At 42.6% G+C, this 23,049-nt stretch overlaps 1 long non-coding RNA gene across 2 annotated transcripts in view; it reads right to left on the minus strand.

The window, feature by feature from the left end:
* LOC144693453 (uncharacterized) overlaps positions 1-23,049 on the minus strand; it is a 150,494-nt gene that overhangs the window by 109,274 nt on the left and 18,171 nt on the right. Inside the window, exons 2-3 of one of the 2 annotated variants that reach the window (XR_013579529.1) lie at positions 14,118-14,346; positions 5,732-6,203 (exon numbers count right to left, since the gene is read on the minus strand). This is a non-coding gene — a long non-coding RNA (uncharacterized LOC144693453). Of the gene's footprint in view, positions 1-5,731; positions 6,204-14,117; positions 14,347-23,049 lie in introns of those variants that run through there. The other variant, XR_013579530.1, reaches the window with a different exon arrangement.

The following is a 23,049-nucleotide window of genomic DNA, read 5'->3' on the forward strand; positions in this document are numbered from 1 at the left end:
TGATAGCACTGTTCAAAGCTTTACTTTTATTTGGTTAAGTGTGGTGGTTCGGATCAGTTCAAATTGGCAATTTTTTTCTCATGTGGTTGATCTTACAGTGAAGGACACTCGCTTTAACATTATGATAGCCTTTGTCTGCTTGCGCATCTGTACTTCTGCAAGTGAAATTGATCAAGCATTATCTTGCTTGAGACTTCTGTTGGATTAGGAGAAACAAAAAGTTCTTATCACCAGTGTGGCAGTCAAAATAAGAGGGTGACCTTTGTAACAATTGACTGACCTGCATCGCAGGTGTCAGAGCCAGGCATTTCCAAGATAGGGGTTGTAATTAAGCTAATCACTTAACAACAATAACAGTGGTCCTTTGACGTCACCAGTTTAGGTAACAGACCTCACTAAGGATTGGCACTCAGCCAGCTCGTTAGCCAACTGTTCCCACTTTGAGCCCTGCTTCCCAAACTAATCTGTTTGAATCCATAAATCTGTTTACAGATCAGACCCGGAACATGCACTTGTCACCTATGTCACTGCAGCTGGCATATTGAGTATTAGATTCTTCTTCGGCAATCCCTTGGAATCAAGGATGACTTGTTTCCACTCCGTTTCGATGGGCTCTGAGATGGCTGATAAGTACAATGTGCCACCTGCAGACTCTGCCACATGCAAAGTAGTTGGTGCTTGAAGGGTTGGGTAAACGAGTTGTTTAAAGGTTTGTGCAATCCCTCTGACTCCTTGGCTTCACTTTTGCATGTTCCCCACAAAGTTTCACGATGTGTTTGCTGCCTCCCGCGATGTGCCTTCTCCACTTTGATCAATGACAAGCCAGGGTCTCCCATGAGTTGGCAGGCATGTTTCCATTTTTTAGGGATGCTATACCCTCTAAAGCGCTTCACTGTCCTCCTGGGAGTCTCCTGCCATGACTGAGTTCTGAGTAGAGCGGTTGCTTCGGGAGTTTGGTGTCAGGCATACGAACAACATGTCCTGGCCAGCGCAGCTGGTTTTGAGTGATTAGCCTTTCAATGCTTGGCTTGTTGCCTTGCATTAGGACCAGTGCAATAGTCCTACAAGGCCATCAACCTGGTATTTTTCTATTATGAACTTTGTTTACAGCTGGTGAGAGGGGAGAGGAAAGCAGGTTGATGTCTTATGTGCACCCCCTCATCAAAATTCCAGTTCCTGAAGTGGCTCCACTTTGGGGTTGAATTTCTGAATGGATTGTCCTGATCATTCCACCAGCTCCAGGAGAAAATCCTCAGAAATCGCGGCAGAATGACATCAACCCCACCTACGCAATTACCCTGGATTTACATGGCCTTCGGCTGATGTTACTCAGCAGAATTTCAACCCTTTTCTCTTTTGTGCGTCATCTTGGTTTAGTTGGTAAACAACTTGAAGGGCTATGTAAAAAGTGCGGCAGAACAGGATTAGCTGAATTGCTCTTGCAGAGAGCTGGCACTGACAGGATGGGCCGAATGGCCTATTTCTGTGCTGTAACCATCGTATGATTCTAGTAGTGCATTTCAGAGTTGGAAGGTTGTGGTTTGATGCTCAGAAGCAGTTCCTTACACTAATAATTTGATCTGACACTCTACTGCAGTACATTAGGTGACCTGCTTTGCCTTGGGGGTAAGGAGTCAAAATTTTATATGGGCTCCTTTTCAGGAGGCAGTGGAGTGCTGGTATTGTCACTGGATTAGTAATCAAGATACCGAAGGTAATCCTCTGGGGACTCGAGTTCAAATCCAACCGCGGCAAAAAGTGAAATTTGAATTCAATAGAAGATCTGGAATTAAATGTCTCAGGGTGACCATGAAACCATTGTTGACTGTTGTGAAAACCCATCTGGTTCACTAATGTCCTTTAGGGAAGGAAATCTGCCATCCTTACCTAGTCTGGCCTACATGTGACTCCAGACCCACAGCCATGTGGCTGACTCTTAAATGCCCTCTAAAATGGCCTAGCAAGGCACTCAGTTCTCAAGGACATTTAGGGATGAGCAATAAATGCTGGCACAACCAGTGACGCCCACATCCCATGAATGAATATAAAAAGAAAGGTACAGACATGGTGCGGTACAGGCTGCTCGTGTTCAAACCAAGAAGCCTAGGCCGGCCCAAAATTGGGCCTCAGGCCTCATTAGCATTTCACATGGGAAGAGTTGGTACCTGCCCATGCATAGGATTTAAAGAAAAAAATTTCACGGGATGTGTGCATCTCTGGCTAGGTCACTGTTTATTGCCCATCCTTAATTGCCCTTGAGTAGGGTACATAGGCTATGATTACATAGGGTATACAGCACAGCAACAGGCCATTCAGCTCAACAAGCCCGAGCCGGCACTTATCCTCTACTCGAGCCCCCTCTTATCTTCTCTCATCTACAGCTATCACCTAACCCTCTATTCGCTTCTCCATCATATCCTTGTCTTGTTCCCTTTATATGTATCTATAATGTTCATTTCAACCACTCCCTGTGGTAGCAAGTTCCACATTCTCATCACTCTTTAGATAGAGAAGTTTCTTCTGAATTCCCTATTGGATTTCTTGCTGACCATCTTATATGGATGACCTCTAGTTATGCTTTTTCCCACAAAGGAAACATTCTCTTTGTATCCACTCATTAAAATCTTTCATAATTTTAAAGGCTTCTATTAAGTCACCCCTCAACTTTTTTTCAAGAAAGAAAGTGTGGTAAAGTGAGGTACCCTGTCCCTTTAAGAAATTGCAAGCGTACTGATCATGTGACAGCACTGATGAATCACTGTACAGTGGGAGCAACTGGGAACTATAAGTCTAGCTCTGGAGGTTTCTGAGTGAGCACGAATGATCTGGTGCTCTGCCCTATGTCTCAATAAATCATCACTCTTTATTCTTACATCAGTCTCTCCCCATTATTGATTGCAAGCAGCAATTGATGAGAACATAGGAAGGCGTGCAGTTAGAGTTTGGTTGGTCAATGAACTCATTTACCCAAGACATAAAAGAAAGAGACCCAGCAAGTTCATCCTTTTCTAATACTTTTACACCACATTTCTGGTATCACCATTGCAAATCTTTTTTGCAGCCTCTCTTGTGTCTCTATATCCTTTTTATAATATGGTGCCCAGAAATCATGCAGCACTCTCAGTGCGGTCTAAGCAGATACAGACTTAGCTTAACTTCCCTACTTTTTGATGCTATCCCTCTAGAAACAAAGCCTAGTGCTTGTTTTTTTTTTACGGCCTTACCAACCTATGGTGCAACATTTAGTGATCGATATATTTGTACTCCGAGATCTCTTTGTTCCTGTACCCCACCTAGACTCACACCTTCCAGGTAATATTTTGCAAAATGTACAATCTCATTTTTAAAAATTCGTTCATGGGATGTGGGCGTCACTTATTTATTGCCCGTCCCTAATTGCCCCTTGAACTGTGTGGCTTGCTAGGCCATTTCAGAGGTCATTTAAAGTCAGCCACATTGCTGTGGGTCTGGAGTCACATGTAGGCCAGACCGGTTAAGGATGGCAGATTTCCTTCCCTAAAGGATATTAGTGAACCAGATGGGTTTTTATGACAACCAGCAATGGTTTCATGGTCATCATTAGACTTCTAATTCTAGATTTTTTTTACTGAATTCAAATTTCACCATGGTGGGGTTCGAACCTGGGTCTCCAGAGTTTTACTCTGGGTATCTGGAGTACTAGTCCAGTGACAATACTATTTATCTGTGTTGAACTTCATTTGCCAATTATTTGCTCATTTCTGGAAGTTTTTTCCTATAATTTGTTGACTATCACCTCCCCCCACCACCCCCTCTACCACCCCTACCCCCAGTTTGGCGACGCCTATGGGTGCCTTGCGTGTCATAGATGTTGGGCCACGTGCCTTGATAACTGTAGTCCAAAGGCATAGTCCAGAGTGGGATTGAGGGCAAGGGTGTTATAGTGGGCCATGGCGACAAGGGTTGGTGGTGGAGGGGTTTGCAATGAACGCGGAGTTGTCGAAATACTGATGCTCTTCCTGGTTCCAGTGGATGGTTGTCTTTCACAAATAGTTAAAAATGGGTTAAAAAAAAACACTTACCCTTTATTGCTTAATGCAAAGAATCCTGAGTGGAACCACCCTGCAGTCATCTGAAACAAATTTGCAGAGCAATCCTTCAACATGCATTAGATCCCTAGTTACCAAAATGGTTAGTGAAATGAGGAAATTCAGCTAAAAGGTTAAGTTAGAGAAGCTGGGGTTGTTCTCTTGGAGCAAAGGAAATTGAGGGGAGATTTGATTGACTATACAAGATTATGATAGGTTTCAATAAGGTAGTCAAAGAAAAGCTGTTCTCATTAGCTGATGGCACATGGATTAGGGGGTGCAGACTTAAAGTTTTAGGCAAGGCATACAAGGGTATATGAGGAAGAACATTTTAAAGCTGCAAGCAGTAATGACCTGGAACTCGCTGCCTAAAAGGATGGTAGTAGTTGAGGTGGTCAGTGATTTCAAAAGGAAATTAGACAGGCACTTGAGGGAAGTAAACTTGCAGAGCTACAGGGACAGAGCAAGAGAATGGGGCTGTCTGGATTGCTCTGCAGAGAACCAGCATGGATTTGAATGGCCTCCTTCTGTTCCTTAATAACCCCAAGGCTGTATGTGATCAGGGATATATTAATGTAATTTTATACTTTTATTCCACTTGTTTAGAATTATAGGATTCAGAATCATTAAAAGAAATTGTCCAATTTAAATTGGAAAATCTGGTCCTCTCTCGTAAAGTTTGCTTCCAATGCTGACTCATTTTCTAACAATTCCTATTTGCGCTGAAAACCAGGGCAGCTCTTTAAAAAGGTTAAGTTGTGCATATCCACAGTCATCTTCCACAATGTTACATGTCATAAAGTTTCTTCATAGCCTGAGGCTCACGTTGTTCTCAGCCCAATTTTAGATACTTTATTTCTGATTGATGGCCAGGTAAAGGACAATGAACCTGAGCAGCAGATTACACAACCTCAGCATCACCTTGGAAGTGCTCTGAAGGGCAGTATGGAGCTGGTAACTTTCGTAAGCTCTTGCAGAGAATTGTTCTGAACCATTTATCCTGGAAGACTATTACAGTAGGGTACTGCACTTCTGTGCTTTCTGTGGGGAGTATTATTGCCATCTTATTGCTGGTACATTCTGTAATGACCCTGACCCTGATCATAAGGTGCCATCAGTGGGGTACATGCAAGGCTTATTACTTTCGGTATTGCCCTGCTATTTAGAAAAATGTCTTGTAATAGTGATTAACGCCCTTCAAAAGACATTTCACAGGGGCATGCGGAAAGAAAATGGATGGCTAAGCCAAAGGAGATTTTGGGTGGTTTTGGGGTGACCAATAGTGCAGGCAAAGTGATAGGTTTTAAGGAGCTTCACAAAAGAAGCGAGAGACATGGAGAGGCAAAGGGGTTTAGAGAGGGAATTCCAGAATGTGGGGCCTAGAAGGTTGAAAGACCAGCTGCTAACACTGAGGCAAAGAAAGAGGTGATGTATACAAAGACAGGGTTGGAAAAACAGGGAGAGTTTGGGGGAATTGAGGAGATTTTAAAGATGACATGGAGTGAGGCCTTGAAGGGATTTTAAGGTGTGTTAGGATCCCCGTAGATGTTAACTTTTAAAAGAAGAGATATGAACTTCCCAGTGACAAACACAAGGAATTGCATGACAAGGTTTCATGTTTTATGACTCTTACTTTGACAAACAAACTAAAATCAACATTGACTAAACATTACTTAGTAGGCAACTAATGCACTTAACCACAGAAAAGTACTCCCCATTAACATCTTAACACCACCGAAAGCCCCATGCCACACCGTAACCTCTTACTCTGCTGCCTTCAGAATGTGCCCTCCTACTTTGCTCCTTGAGACTGTTCATCTTACTCTGCCCCCTTCAGGCTCTATCTTTGTATGCTGCCCTAGCTCCAGCCCATGCACAGAAATTCCGGACGTTGAGATTGTTTAAAGTTCCAAGCACCTCTTGGCTTTAACAGGGCCTCTTCTCCTTGCCCTACCAGGATGAATCATCCAGCATCTTTACAAAAGAACACCCACTCTTCAGAACATAATTGAATGGACCTCCTGTAGCAAAGCACCCTCTGGGGGCTCCTTAGTTCTTTACTCTCCACAAGCTTTGTTTCTTCAAGCAGGAGTTCTGTCCACACCAGCAGGTTAACCTGAAAACAGTCCTTTTCCTCTATAATAATATAAAAGCAAAATACTGCAGGTTTTGAAAATCTGGAATAAAAACAGAAAATGCTGGAAAAAAACTCAGCAGATCTTGCAGTATCGGTGGAGAGAGAAACAAAGTTAATGTTTTGAGTCTGTATGACTCTTCTTCAGAGCTGAAGAGAGGTAGAAATGTCCTTTTCTTCTGCCTGAAATAGCAGCACCTGAGCTCAGCTTCTTCCCCAAATTTCTCTGTCTGACAGACTGAGCCTGCACGTAGCAAGAAGAGGTGAGGCTGGCATGAATGAGAATTTCAAAGAAGATGGCCAAGGCAGAGATGGAGGCAAGCAATGTTGTGGAGGTGGAAGTAGACAGCCTTTATGATGAAGGGGCTAGATTTTACACCACCACATTTAGACAGTTCTCTCTTACACTATCCTTCAGACTGTGGCCTCCTACACTACTCCTTCAGACTGGACCCTCTTACACTTCTTCTTCAAACTGTGACCTCCTATACTGCTTCTTCAGACTGAGTAGTCACTGAGTAGGCACTGCCCCTTCAAACTGGGTCCTCTGAGATTCCACCTTCAAACTGGGTCCTCCTAGACTGTCCTTTCAGGCTGTACCATCTTACACTGCCACATCAGACTGTAAACTCTTACACTGCTGCCTTAAGAATGTGTCCTCCTACTTTATTTCCTTCAGGCTGTACCCCTTACTCTACCCCCTTCAGACTCTACCTTCATATACTGCCCTATCCCCTGCCCATGCATGGGAATTCCAGATGCTGAGGCTTTAGTTTCAGACCTGCCGTTTAACTTCCCCTCACTTGCCAGGGAGATGTTCAGCTGATGAAAGCTTTGATACTTGTCAGCAAGTATCAGGGCAGGAAATAATTTCCATTCCTTGATGCTGATTGCAAACGATTGAAGATGAGACACTTAATTCTTGGCCAAATACACAGCATCAAGCATCAAACTGGGAAGCGAAGTCTTATAAAGCTTTGAATAGCTTCAACCAAAAGCATTTATATAGTGCCCAAAGAACTCTACAGCCTATACTGTATAGTTACTGTTATAATGTGGGAAACTTTGTTAAAATTAATAAACAATATATAAGGTCCTGTTCAGCCATGAGCTAAGTTTTGTGACACGGCCGGTGATGTGTGCCAGACAGACCAAATCCACAAGGGAAACTTGGCCATGCTATCAAAATGGTTTTGCAAATTACATTTATTTCAAGAATATTTGTGCACTGAATTCAGAAGTAATGAGTTCCCTGACAGCTTTAGAGATTTTAAAAATGAAATTAAAACATTTATTAACAAAAGAAAAGATTTCAAGTACATACATAAGATTACAGTTACTTAACACTATAGCAAATCCCAAAATTCCTAATTAACCTGACTGACCCCCAACTATACACCTGCTTTAAGGCAACAGCCCAAAATAGATTTTAAATTTAATCAACAAGCCAGCAAGTTTACCACAGCACTCACTCAACAGTGGGATTCCAAAGACTTTCCTCCACCTTTGGTTACTGGACACAGCAGACCTCTGCTAAAGTGGCTGGAGGCTTCCCCAAGGCTGTCTTATATGGTCCTTTTAGATCTTGCATTGCCCCCCCCCCCTCCCCCTCCAAGCCTTCCATTCTCTTTATATATGTCTCTCTCTCTTTAATCTGTAAATTCCATTGTTCTATGTGTCTTTGGAAATTTACTTTTCCCAGAACACAAAAATCTTTCATGTTGCCAATATGGTCAGTACCTTTGGGAAAAAAGAAACACGTTGCTTAGCCTTGCTTACCTTGTTAGTTGTAAACATCGTATCATCCCTTTGAAACCTAAACAACCCCTTCACTTCTCCAAAAATGCAAATTTCCTTCACAACCCACATGCTAAGCCCTATTCCGTGTTTACTCATTAGCATTTCAAATGCCTTTTACCCCTAACTTCTTTTGAAAATTTCAAGCTTGCAGCCTATCTGACACTAATTCAATTAAATCAGCTACACGGACAACCATTCATATTCACACCCATTAACCTACCTACAATAAACCACAATAGTATATTGAAAAAAATGTTAGTTTCATGACTTAAGCCTTTGACTTTTCACCCACTTCAGCACAATTACCACCTACTTACACCTCTGTAACCTTTACTTCTACTACTATCTTCAGCTGAAATCTTCAATTCATGCCTTTGTGAGCTGTAGACTTGACTATTATCATCTTCACAGAATTGTGTCGGCACAGAAGGAGGCCATTCGGCCCATCATATCTGCACCGGCTGTCCGAATGAACAACTCACCTAGTGCCATTCCCCTGCCTTCTCCCCGTAACCCTGCACATTCTTCCTTTTCAGACAACAGTCTAGTTCCCTTTTGATTGCTTCAATTGAAGCTGCCTTCACCACACTCTCAGGCAGTGCATTCCAGACCCAAACCACTTGCTGCATGATAAAGGTTTTCCTCATATCACTTTTATTTCTTTTACTAATTACTTTAAATCTACTCCCTCTCGTTCTCAACCCTTTTACCACTGGGAACAGTTCTCCCTATCTACTCCGTCCAGACCCCTCATGATTTTGAATATCTTTATCAAATCTCCTCGCAACCTTCTTTTCTCTAAGGAAAACAGTCCAAACTTCTTCAATCTATCTATGTAACTGAAGTTCCTCATCCCTGAAACCATTCTCGTGAATCTTTTCTGCACTCTCTCTAATGCCTTCATATCTTTCATAAAGCGTAGCACCCAGAACTGGAAGCAATACCCTAGCTGAGGCCAAACTGAAGTGGATTATAATCCTAGTCCTTTTTTGGGACTATCCTGGATCAGGCGTACTCCTTGGATGATCACTCTCACTTAAGGTTGAGAAAGACAGGATCAGGGCACTTAAATTGATCTGAAGAACTGATCTGACTACCCCTGAAAGAAAGGAACCACTAGAGAATGTTACCATCATCCAGTAGCCTTTTTAACACATTTAGCTAGATTATAACAAGCTGAACATTATAAGGGTTTAAGCATCTCTCCTCAACAATATACCTCTCCACTGAAGAGTGTACAAGGATGAGTTTTCGAGTTTAGATACAGAAGATTACATGAGACAATATATTTTCCAAATTATGTAAGAGTTTATTGAAGAACTGAACATGCAATTCACTTTTGATGGTCACTCAATTGTAATATTGACAGTTTGAGGAAAAATAAGTATAATCTTGTTTCTAATAGAGAATCCAAGTTTTATTAATGTTACAGAGAGATATTTAAGATATCTATCAATATTTAAAGTAGTATTTACCTTAAATCCCCAAGTAGAAAGCTATTGAGTCTAGCAAGACACTTCTATCCAAATTAAGGGGAAAACTATCATCACTACACTACAGCAGCTACCTTTACCTTGAGAGATGCTGGAGTGAATCCAATGAATCTAGAACTCCTACTGTGTAGTTCCAATATTTACACCCTAAATGAACTAAACCAGGAGGGACAAAAACAGAATTACCTGGAAAAATTCAGCAGGTCTGGCAGCATCGGTGGAGAAGAAAAGAGTCGACATTTCAGGTCCACACGACCCTTCAACTGTTCTGTTGAAGGGTCGTGTGGACCCGAAACGTCGACTCTTTTCTTCTCCACCGATGCTGCCAGACCTGCTGAGTTTTTTCAGGTAATTCTGTTTTTGTTTTGGATTTCCAGTATCCGCAGTAGTTTTTTGTTTTTAAACCAGGAGGGAGCATGTTGAGCATTCATGCTGGACAACATCCTGCAATTTTCATCAACATCCTTCATTCTTAGTCAACATCCTTCAGTCAAACTGGATATTGAGAGGTGCAGACAGTGGTGACTTCTTTGCAGCACTCTGTTTCCAGGATTCAGTTAGTAAGTTATTTATTTTGGGTCATCCTTAAAGTTATCCATTGTTTGATTGTAGTATTTTACAATTAATCAATGCCTTGCTGAGGTGGTGTAAAGACCAGTTCCTGTTTTATCAAAATTGCCATGTGTTAGAGGATATGCCACAGGATGTTGTTGTCCTTGTGCACACACTTATGCCCAGACATGTTTATACACTTATAAACCTTTTCCTAGCAGATGAATTCTGCTTTTAATTTTTAATCCCCACCATTTTATAATCTGACCAGATCTCCTTATATGACTTGGTGTTATATTTTGTTTTATAATGCTTGTGTGAAGTATCTCAGGATGTTTCATTACATTAAAGATGCTATATAAATACAAGTTGTTGTTGAAGGAAAACTATGAAGGAAGGCTTTCTTACAAAGTCTGGATAAAACAAATCTCTTCAGAAAAATGTATTTTATTAATTCATATTATACTTGAGAAGAATCTACCCTTGTTTAAAGCCCATTTGTTTTGTAATGTGCAGGGTGCATTTATTGTGACACACCATTGTGGGATCAGGCTGGTGGACAAAAGGGTCTCTTTCTGTCCGTCATTGTTCATTTGTATGTATTTCCGGGAACCTAACCACTTACTGGTAAAAATGGCTTTAAAGTCTACATTTTAAAGCAAGCAGTGAACATTTCAAAATGGCAGAGCAACAGAGGTTTGTTAAGTCAGAAAACTGTTTAATGTATTCTCTGTGGATGAACAGGGAGAAGGAGGTCTATCTTTTCCTTGGCTGGACTTTTATTTGCAGAAGAGGACTCGCGCTGATACCTTTTAGTCATTCGGCCCTTCGGACCTACTCCATCATTCAATATGATCATGGCTGACTGTCTATCTCAACGCCATACTCCCACTCTCTCCCTATACCCCTTGACACCGTTAGAGTCCAGAAATCTATCTATTTCCTTAAATATATTCAGTGACTTTGCCTCCACAGTCTTCTGTGGTAGAGAATTCCACAGGATTATCACCCTCTGAGTGAAGAAGTTTCTCCTCATCTCAGTCCTAAATGGCCTACCCCTTGTTCTAGAACCCCCAGCCAGAGAAAACATCATCCCTACATCTAGTCTGTTCATCCCTGTAAGAATTTTATGCATTTCAATGAGATCCCCTCTGACCCTTCTAAACTCCAGTGAATACAGGCCTAGTCGGCCCAATCTCTCCTCATACAGCAATCCTGCCATCCCAGGAATCAGTCTGGTGAATCTCCACTGCAATCCTTCTATAGCAAGTATGTCCTTTCTTAGGTAGGGAGATCAAAATTGCACACAATACTCCAGGTGTGGTCTCACCAAGGCCATGTACAGCTGCAGTAAGACATCCTTGCTCCTGCACTAAAGTCCTCTCGCAATGAAGGTCAACATACCATTTGCCTTCTTAACAGCTTGCTGCACCTGCATGGTTACTTTCAGTGATTGGTGTACAAGGACACCCAGCTCCCTTTGTACATCAACATTTCCCAATCTATCACCATTTAAATAATACTCTCCCATTCTGATTTTCCTGCTGAATTGGATAACTTTACACTTATCCACGTTATACTGCATCTGCCATGTGATTCATTGTGTATTCCCGTGCCTTGTTCGTCCTGCCCAAGTGCATCACCTCACACTTATCCGGATTAAATTCCACTTGCCACTGATCAGCCCATCTGACCAGCCCATCTATATCCTCTTATAATCTAAGGCTATCCTCTTCACTATTTACCACCCCACCAATTTTCGTGCCATCCGCGAACTTACTGATCAACCCTCCTACATTCAAGTCTAAATCATTTATATATACCACAAATAGCAAGGGACCCAACACTGATCCCTGTGGAATCCCACTGGACACAAGCATCCAGTCACAAAAACACCCCTCAACCATCACCCTCTGCTTCCTGCCACTCAGCCATTTCTGGATCCAATATTTCAAATTGCCTTGGATCCCATGGGCTCTTACCTTCGTTATCAGTCTCCCATGCAGAACCTTATCGAAAGCCTTGCTGAATCCAAGTAGACGACGTCAAATGCATTGCCCTCATCTGCACACCTCTTCGAAAAATTCAATCAAATTGGTCAGACATGACCTCCCCTTAACAAAACCATGCTGACTGTCCTTGAATAATCCCTGCCTCTCCAAGTGTAGATTAATTCTGTCCCTCAGAATTGCTTCTAATTGTTTCCTCACCACTGAGGTTAGACTAGTTATATCCTCAAAAAACTCCAGTAGGTTTGCCAAACATGACTTCCCTTGCATAAATCCACGTTGACTTTATCTAATCCTGTTGATATTTTCTATGTGTCCTTTTATCACATCCTTTATAATAGACTCTAGCATTTTCCCTACTACTGATGTTTGGCTAACCGGTCTGTAATTCATTGTTTTATCCCTCCCTCCTTCTTTAAATAGCCGGATTGCTTTTGCCACCCTCAAATCTACCAGGACTGTTCCAGAATCTACAGAATTTTGGACGATGACAACACAACGCATCTACAATCTCCATGGCCACCTCCTTTAGTACCCTGGGAGATAGATCACGAGGCCCTGGGGATTTATCTGCTTTCAGTCCCATTAATTTCTTCAGCACTGTTATTTTAGTAATACTAATTTCCTTGTAAAATTCAGAATGTAGCATCTCAAAATCCTTCATTGAGTTATTCCCAAAGTGCAGTGACTACAAGCTAGGCAAGTGTACTAAATAGGTAACGTGTGGCCTCTTATCACTACTTTCCAAAAGCCTACCAGTGGGTTTAAGACTTGCATTACTAAGGTACAAACTGGTAGCAAAAGAAAACCCCATTAAGCTGCTTTAAAAGTTTTGTCTCCTTTTTACTTCCTCCATGTGGTTACATCTGTTTCCAATTTTTCTGGAACAGGTTGTAAGCTGGTTGCCGGAGACTACGGCCAGGATTTTGCCCTTGTCAGTCGGGCTCAGCGGGGGCGGGCGGGAGCGGCTGGGAAGCCGACTGCCGCCCGCAATCGGGGCCCGACCGCGATTTCACACTGGGTGGGCCAATGAAGGCCCACCCAGTGTGAAACACACACGGCAATGCTCAGCGCTGCCTGTCTGAGGGGGAGGAAGACAAATGCGCAACTTTGTGCATACGTGCGGATGCACCCTGGAAAAGCTCCCTGAGGCAGAGAGCTGCCTCAGGGAGATGAACGGTTATGAAAATGAAAAATAAAGAATTGTAAAATGTTAAAAATCATGTCCCCTCATGTGACTCTGTCACATGGAGCAGAAATTTTCGCTCGCCAGGAGGGCGCGTGTCTGACCCACTCGAGTGTGAAATGACGCATGTTGAGTGTGCCAACGTCAACGCGCAGCCGCGCGATAGTTCAGTCAGTGGGCGGGCGCCGGAGTCGGCAGCAGGTCCACCGACAATTAAAAGGTCTGTTAAGGTCATTAAATAATCAATTAAGCTAAATTTTTTGCTGCCTGTCCAACCTAACGGCTGGCGGGCAGCGAGAAAGGCCAAGCAGGCTTTGCATTTTTTTGTAAACCTCATCCACGGAAGGGATGGGGTTTCCAAAAGCAAATAAAAATTAATGTTTTGCAGTTGAGTTAATAACATGTCCGTGCTCATGTGACAGAGTCACACGAGGTGATGTGTTTTATTACAATCTTATTTTCTTTATTAATTTTTTAATATCTCTTCATCTCCCTGAAGCAGCTCTGTGCCTCAGGGAGATTATGAAGTGCTCACTTGTGTACATGCGCAAAGTTCACACTCAGCCTGCTGGCCTTCCTCCTCCCCTACCAACCCACCCCTCACAGGCAGCACTGCTTGCCCGCTGACCAAAATATCGTGAGTGCGCGATGACATTGGGACGTTTGCTCAGCTTCATCTTGCGCTATTTTACGCTCATTCAGGTCCGGTGTGCGCCCGCCCAACAAGTGTAATATTCTGGCCCACAGCTTGAGGGGTGTCACTCTGCATCAAGCATGGCTGACCAGGAGACTCTTCCACCCTAACCACTTACCACAGGTGTATTGGAAAGATTTACATGTTGATAATCAACCTGCTTGGTCATGTTATGAATGTACCTTCAGTGGCCATCAAGTCCTGCAGCGGGACATGAACCTGAAGCTTCTGGCTCAGAGGCAGGGATGGTACCCAATGCGCCACAAGATCTTCCCATGTAAAAATATCCATGGGGGACATAAAACACTCATTTGCTTTTAAAAGAACCTGCTGCTTCATTTCGTATCAACTGTGGCTCAATGGTAGCTCTTTTGCCTCTGAGTCAGGAGGTTGAGGGGTCAATTCCCACACCTGTGAGTCAAGCACAAAATCTAAGTTGACACTCCAGTGCAGTACTGTGGGAGTGCTGTATTATCAGAGCTGCTGTCTTGTGGATGAGATTTTAAACTATGGATGTGAAAGATCCTATGTTACAGTTTCAAAGAAGAGCATGGGATTTTCCTTGCTGTCCTAGCTAATTTAAATCCCTCAGCCAACCTCACTTTAATGGATTATCTGGTTAATACTTCATTGATGTTTGTTCTGTGCACAATTTTTGGCTGCTGTGTTCCTTACATCACAACAGTGACTACACTTCAAAAGTATGCCATTGGGAAAGGCGATGATAGGTGCCAAATAAATGCAAGTCCTTTCTTTTCTTGCTCTCCCTTTAAACAAATCAGCAGTGCTAACTTTCATTGCACTAATCACCTAAAGGTTTTTCACACATTAATACTTAGAAAAGTCAATCAGTCGCAGTATCAGTTAACAACATCAAATTGTGCCTTATTCAGGTTAAGAATTAAACTGCAGAACACGCCATCGTGGTGGTGCTGTGTTACAGTTCACTCAGGGAATGCAAGTTGCTGTGGCAACATGCGTTTTTAACATGCATGTGATAGTCTGGAGCTATGGGTAGCGATGGTAGAGGCTCTAACCTTCTTTCCACAACATGGCTGACCAGGAATTTCCCCCACTCTTACTGTGTTGGAGGGATTTGCAAGTTGACACTCAACCTATTTGGCCGTGTTATGAATGCACCCCATTTGGCCACCAAGTCAAGCCATAGTAGAGACAGTTTATTTTTAAATGCTGTGCTGTGGCCTCCTATCACCACATTTCATGCTCCAGTTCTGAGTAGATAAAGTCCTCTTCAGTCACTGCCAATGTCATTCCTCAACTGACCAATGGGAAGATACATTTGTTTGAAAGGCCTGAATAGAGAGAATTTCATAAGTATCCTGGCTGACACGTTGCAAATCTTCCCCAGAGTAAATCAACAGAATGACTGCTGATACTGGATACATTGCTGGATCCTTGAATTGGGAGTGTAATGCTGTAGCACTAGATTAACCCAAATGCACAGTGAGTTCCTTAGATTAATTTTCATTGTTAGAAGGCGAAGAAAGTAGAATATGACATCCTGTTGGTTCTCAGAACCTGTTTGACAAGAGCCAGGTATTTTCTGGGGTATCATTATCAGCACTACTTATACTTTACCGAAACAGTTTTTCTCATCTCTTTGAACCCACACTGTCACTGCTGCCTGCCACCTGAACAATGCATAGGATGCTGACAAACTTCATGCTCAGCAAGGTCATACATCAGACAGAATGTAACTCAAACCTCACCAGCAGAGAAGGCCATACTGAGACAAATTATGTATCATGTTAAATTAAAGATGCATCTCTTTCTACAGCAAGAGTAAATAGCTGGAGTCTACTTTTGTGTGTATATATATGAATTATTTTGCTGTGCTTTGAGAAATGTCGCGTGGTGCAGTTTAGCATTATTTTTTCTCATTCGGCACAGCAACAAGTATTTGGAAGTTATAGAAGAAATATGACAGGACCCCACAACCCCCCCCCCCTCTCACCAGATCCAACCCCCCCACTGTCCTTTGAAAGGTGCAAGGCGTAGACTGCATTGTATAGTCACTTCTTAAAAGTATAAGGTCAATATTTCTAGACTGAAAGAACATGAAACAGAACAGTATAGTACAATAACATATTTCATTTTAGTTAAAACTGTAACTCGTTGCATTTCCATTTCCTTTTAGCACTGCTTTGATTCATTTTGGCGTATTTCCCACTCCTTTCTGTGGCACATCAATCTTGGGCTTGCACCACTGCTCTGTCAGAAACAGGAAAAGGTTCCTTGGTAGAGGCATCCATTTTCTGACCCACTGTTCAAATTAATCTTCCAGATGTTCTTTAGCCTTTACCAATTAACCCCGTCAGCGCCAACCATGGCTAGTGCATCCCCAATTCCCTTCACTCCACTATTGGTGAAGGTCGTGCCTTCAGCTGTTTAGGCCCTAGACTTGGTAGCCAAGGGTCTTGGCCCCAGGCTCTGGAATTCCCTCCCTAAACCTCTCCACTTGGCTACCTCTCTTCCTTTAAGATGCTCCTTAAAACCTAACCTTGGCCAAGCTTTTAGTCACCTGCCCTAATGTCTCCTTCTTTGTTTCGGTGTTAATTTTTTGGTCTGATTACAGTCTTGTGAAGGACCTTGAGATATGTTACTATGTAAAAGGTGCTATATAAATATTAGTGGTTGCTTTTTGAAATTCTAGTCATTCTATTGAGTTCCCAGCTGCTTATACATTGGTTGATCCCTCAGTTAAATACTATACAGACTTGCTTTATTCGAAGTCGGTATTTCCTCCACTCAGTTTTATGTATAGCCATTTTACTAATAGAGCAGCCAAAATAAAATTATGAGAGGTATTTTTAACAACAACAGCAGCAAAAACAGAAAATGTTGGAAAAACTCAGCAGGTTTGACAGCACCTGTGGAGAGAAAAACAGAGTTAATGTTTCGAGTCCGTAAGACTCTTCTTCAACTCTTCTTAAAAGTATAAGGCTATACGGACTGGAAACATTAACTTTGTTTTTCTCTCCACAGATGCTGTTAGACCTGCTGGGCAGGATTTTACACATCGGCGAGCGGGAGCCTGTCCCGTTCGCCAACGCGTAAAATGATGTGCAGTGACGTTGGGGGGAACTCCCAAAATCACCACGTCCCATTTACATTTTCAGGAAGGCGGGGGCACAGCGAAATCAGCTGCGCGCCCGCCGACCTGTCAATGGTCAATTGAGGCCATTGACAGAGGCAATTAAGTAATTAAAGGACCTGCCCATCCAACCTTAAGGTTGGCAGGCAGGCCAGGAGCCCCAGTGCGAATTGGAAAAAGCACGAAACCTCATCCACGGGTGGGATGAGGTTTCATATAGCTTTTAAAAAATTTTAATAAAGTTTTTGTGAAAATTATGGACATGTCCCAACTCATGTGACATTGTCACATGAGGGGACATGTTAGGGAAATTTTCTTTTTCTTTTTTTTAATCTTTTTGACATTTACAGCCGATCTCCCTGAGGCCTCACTTAGCCTCAGGGAGATGAATGCGCTCTTTCGTGCGCATGCACATAGCGCTTCCCGCCGGATATCATGCTGGGTGGGCGCCGTGCCCCCAAATGGGGGCACCGATCGGAAGCACGCCTGTGCGCACCCGCCATTCAACTTCCCGACCGAAGGGGGGAAAATTCAGCCCGCTGAGTTTTTCCAGCAGTTTCTGTTTTTGTTTCAGATTTCCATCATCCGCAATATTTTGCTTTTATCTCATGAGATATTTTTAAACTGGATGCTGAAAATCTGAAGAAATCCTGGAATCTCTTGCAGAGTCAGCATCTGATAGCTAAGTTAGAATAATATTTTTGATGGGGCACTTACTCTTTAATAAACAATGGGGGAACTGCAGCTTGTTCATGCTACTGACCTGTCATTGTGGAATGCAATCGTCATAGGCATTTAGGTTGACATGGCCCATACCCCCATTACCTGACTCCTGTTCCAACGACACCACAATGTACGTAGACAGACAAAATAGATTAATTATAATTTATTCACAGGCATGATATTAGACAAGGCAGAGGAAATGGCTATTTTTGAGTTTATGGGTTAGCCACAATTGATGAGGGGCTTGAGGTCATGTTGGCGGAGCAGGGAGATGCTGTTGTTTATCTGTTGATTTCTTTGGCGGGCAGTCAGCAACCTTTCCTGCAAAGCCTGAGGATGTCTCCGAGGAGCTGTCAGCAAGTTAAATGGGCGCAATTGAAGAAATAACCTTGACTGATATTATGACTGATACATCATTTTCCAGGAGAGGTTGCTTCTTACAGTTGATTTGAACAGGAACTTTCTAAATTCTTATTTAATAGTGAAGAAAGCTGATGTGTTCCATTATCTAAAACTCTTATAAGTAAATTTTATGTTCTTTTATTTGATGACTCATATAGGTTTTTTGTTCTCTTCTGCACACTTTGGTTCAATGCAATTTCTGTCGTGTCATGGTATGTGCGAGAAATTTTGCTGTATAAGATGATTTTGTTGATTTTTAAAAAATGTTTGTAATATATAGGTCTCACAGGTAAGGATGGCATTTATTGGCCCATTCTTGTCACCACATGAGAATGTGGTAACAGGCCTTCTCCTTGAACTGTTGCAGCCCATGTGATGAAGATACTCTCACAATGCTCTTAGGGTAGGCAGTTCCAGAATTTTGACCCAGAGACAATTAGCATCGATTAATCAGTAAAAGTAAACACCAATCTGAAATGTAGCCACTTATATATTGTTAGTATCATTCCGTAGAGACTTAAAAACATGATGCACTTTAAGAGCATAAGAAATAGGAGCAGGAGAAGGCCATACTCCACCCTTCAATATTGATAATGAATGATTTTGGGCTTCAGTTCTACTTTCCCACCCACTCCCTACTATCCATTGATTCCTCAAGAGATCATAAATCTGTCTATATCATCCTTAAATATATTCAATGATGGTGCATCCACAACCATCTGGGGTAGAGAATTCCAAAGATTCACAACCCTTTGAGTGAAGAAATTTCTCCTCATTTCAGCCCTAAATGATTGGCCCTTTATCCGGAAAGTGTGCCTCCTTTCCCGAGGGAAAAAGTGCCTCAGTACCTACTCTGTAAAGAATGTTTCAATGAGATCACCCCTCATCCTTCTAAACTGCAGAGAATGTAGGCTCAATTTTCCCGGTTCTCGGACATCAAGGGACAACCCCCTCATCTCAATCTAGTGAACCTTTGCTGTACTACTACCAATGAAAGTATATCCTTTCTTAAATATGCAGACCAAAACTACACACAGTACTCCTGGTGTGGTCTCACCAAAGCCCCTTACAATTGTAGCAAGACTCCTGTACTCTTCAAGTCCCCTAGTAATAAAGGCAAACATGCCATGGCCTTTGCTTGCTGTATCTGCATGTCAATTTTTTGTGTCCCTTTTATTAGTGCGCTCAAGTCTCTCTGTCCATCAACATTTACAAGTTTCATGCCTTTTGTTAAAGATTGGTGCTTCCCTTGGGATCCTGCTCTATTATCTTTGATAGGCCCTCCCAGCCCAAGAGTTATGTTGGAAGCATCACTCTAGCCGTTACGTCAACAAGATCTTTGAGAATACCTTTAAGATATCATTGCAAGCAGTGGCTCTTCTTCCTTTTGTGCAGTCCAAAGTGTTGGCTGATTATGTGCCTGCTACTAGCCACACTTAACACTGCTCTGAGCCACTTGGCAAGTGACATGTATTAAAGACTCAATAGAACTACTTCCACTGAATATTCCTGCCCCACTCCCCACGTTTCCTCACCCAAACCATGGGGAAAAACATGAATTTTGCACCCTAATTCCTCATAGGAACGCAATGAATGCCAAGAACTCCAACACACTGGCAATATTTATAAATTCTTCACATAATTTAAGAACAGTAGGCTCTGCTTTGTAGGCAAGTATAATCGTGTCTTGTATTTATATGTTTAACAGCACATTTACATTGAAGCAAATATTAAAAAGAAAATAATGTGCCAGCATCAGTGCAACAGAGTGGGAGGTAACAAGTCTCACTTCAAATTCGGATTTAAATAGGCTGTGTTTACTGCCCCCGAGGAATGAGACGATTCTTGTCTCGCTCATGCAAATGAAATCCACCCCTAATAATTGACTTTAATTAGTATTTTTGTCAACTGGTACTATTTAAGTAGTGTTTAGTAATAAACGGACATTATGGGATATTGAAAGACAGGGATGATAATCCTTTACAGCAGGAGGTAATGTACCTTAATTAGCTGTGACATCACTGACCCACCCTGTACAGTGCTAAGCTAAGCATTGGTGACCACTAAAATTTCATTGTGTGAATTGAGCCTAATTCTGAACATGTGAGTAGGAGCTCAGGGAGCCTGGACCAACTCGCCTACCGCTTATCAAAGGGTTGCACTAATAAAGTCGCAAAAATGTGTAAGAAGCTAAAGCTCAGTTTAGGTCCAAAATGCCCTTATCATTGGACTCTTTTACAAAGCACACATCCCAAAGAATCTAACAGTACAAACATCCACAGCTGTGACCTTATTACTTTACACCAGAGATTCTCGGCTGACACACCAGCGTAATACTGAGGAAGTGCTAGTCAGGCTGTCAGAGGTGCTATACTTTAGATGAGACTTGAAACCGCGTCCATATCTGTTCCCTCAGGTGGGCGTACCAGAGCACTGGGAGTGGCAAGAGGCAGCTCACCACCATCTTCTCAAGGGCAATTAGGATGGGCAACAAATGTTGCTTTGCCAGTGTTGCTCACATCCCATGAAAGAATACAAAAAAAACCCACGGTGCTATTCGAATGGAAGGGCAGATCTCTCACCAGCGAATATTTATCCCTTAACCAGGATCAATAAAACTGATTAGCTGGACATTATCTCTTTGCTGCTAGTGGGAGCTTTCTGTGTGCAAGTTGGCTGTGGTGCTTCCTACATTACAACAGTGACTGTGTTTCAAAAGTACTTCATTGGGATGTCCTGACGTTGTGAAAGGCACTACATAAATGTAAGTTCTTTCTTTTTTCGCTTTTGTCATACATGTGGATTTCCCTTCCACTACATAACATCAACAGCTGAACAATTGAATTCACATTATAAGATTAGCTGTAATGGGTTTGTCGGCATGATTATCGAAAGACTCTCTTTCCGTTGTTCAAATTTCATTCTTCTATTCAGGTATGAAATCATAACTTTAGGTTACCTGCGGGCACCAATATCAACTGCATATCAATCAGCAAAAGTAACACCTTGTTCTCTTGTCAACCTCACACAGAAAGCAATGAACATGTAGAACAGACAATCAAGGAAGTTGGCATCCTTGGCACCTTTAAGAGCCCCCTCCCCATTTGGGGTGAGCAGAGAGTATCCTGAAAAGGACTGCACAGTCACACATGCTGCTGCCCAGAAACAGCTTTGCCTCAACAAAGGTGTCCTATGACATTTTTTTATTCTTTCACAGGAATATGGCCTTCGTTGGCTAATTGCCCTTGAGAAAGTGATGGTGAGCTGCCTTCTTGAACCCCTGCAGTTCATGAGGTGTAGGAATACACACAATGCTGTTAGGAAGGGAGTTCCAGGGTTTTGACCCAACAACAGTGAAGGAACAGTGATCCAAGTGAGGGTGGTGAGTGGATTGGAGGGAATTTCCAGGTGGTGGTGTTCCCATGCATCTGCTGCCTTTGTCCTTCTAGGTGGTGGAAACTGCGGGTTTGGAAGGTGCTGTTGAAGGAGCCTTGGTGAGTTGCTGCAGTGCATGTTGTGGATGGTACACACTGCTGCTACTGTACAGCGCTAGTGGAGGGAGTAAATGTTTAAGGTCATGAATGGGGTACCATTCAAGCAGACTGCAGGGTTCTGCAGGGTCCTGGATGATGTTGAACTTCTTGAGTGTTGCTGGATCTGCACTCATCCAGGCAAGTGGAGAGTATTCCATCACACTCCTTACTTGTGCCATGTAGATGGTAGACAGGCTTTGGAGAATCAGGAGGTGAGTTACTCTCTCCAGAATTCCCAGCCTCTGACCTGCTCTCGTAGCCACAGTATTTATATGGCTAGTCCAGTTCAGTTTCTGGTCAATGGTAACTCCCAGGATGTTCATGCATCTGGAGCCTTGAGCAGATTCTCAGCCCATCCCCATCGCCAGTCCTTCATTGCCACAGGACTTGGCTGATGGGCCTTGATAGAAGACTGCGCATGACTTCATTTAACATGGGGACCTTGGGGCACCATCGTTGTCCACATGACCTTAATCGCTTAGTGATCAGATTTCAGTGACATGTCAAACCAAGATGATCGGGACCACCGTGCCACTGCAGCCTTCTTCTGTCCTCACAGCCAGTGAGATGCACTCTTCCTTTACTTGCATGTTCTTTGGACTGCACTTTTCCTGGCAACTCCCCCCAACCTTGCCACCGTCAGTGGTTTCACCAGGTGCAAGGAGCCCCTGATGGCATTGCTCAAGGGATCGCCAGAATGCATAAGCCGCTCCACCATGTCAATGTGACAATCCATGAAAAATTATCTAATGAGACAGTGAATGTGGATGAGGATGAGTTGATAAGCAACAGAACATAGAGTGTTGAGATTAAAGAGATAGAGTACAAAATCCTGAGGGATCTGAGATGCAGTGTAAAATGGCACTGAGGGATATAAACTATCTTTTGGTACTAAGGTTAGAATCTAGAATGGTATAATTTAATCATTTTTGAATGTTGGTGCTGGCCAGCTGGACTATAATAGTCTTTGTCAGCCCTAAGCATTCCCCAGCTCCTCAACTGTTTTGTGCTTTATCATCTCCCCCAGTTAAACTGAAGGCTTAGAAACATCATTTAAGGCACTTATTCATTTTATCCTACATTTCTACACTACAGTTTTAATAAGAGAGCCACTCATTGTCAGAATTGAAGTCTTTTGCTGATAATCACCTAGCCTGGGAATTTCCTTTAAACTCTTGGCAAGCAAAAGTAGGGCTCAACCTATTTTCATGCTGCTGTGCTGATCACTGCACATTGATCAGTTCCAGCTGTGTACTCCTTACTGTCTGACATGTGTTCAGCACTTGTTGCATATTTTGGGGATTTTCAGAATGCAGTAGATGTCACTGAATCATATTTGAA

Source organism: Cetorhinus maximus, chromosome 18, assembly GCF_964194155.1.
Source record: "Cetorhinus maximus chromosome 18, sCetMax3.hap1.1, whole genome shotgun sequence".
Taxonomy (NCBI): domain Eukaryota; kingdom Metazoa; phylum Chordata; class Chondrichthyes; order Lamniformes; family Cetorhinidae; genus Cetorhinus; species Cetorhinus maximus.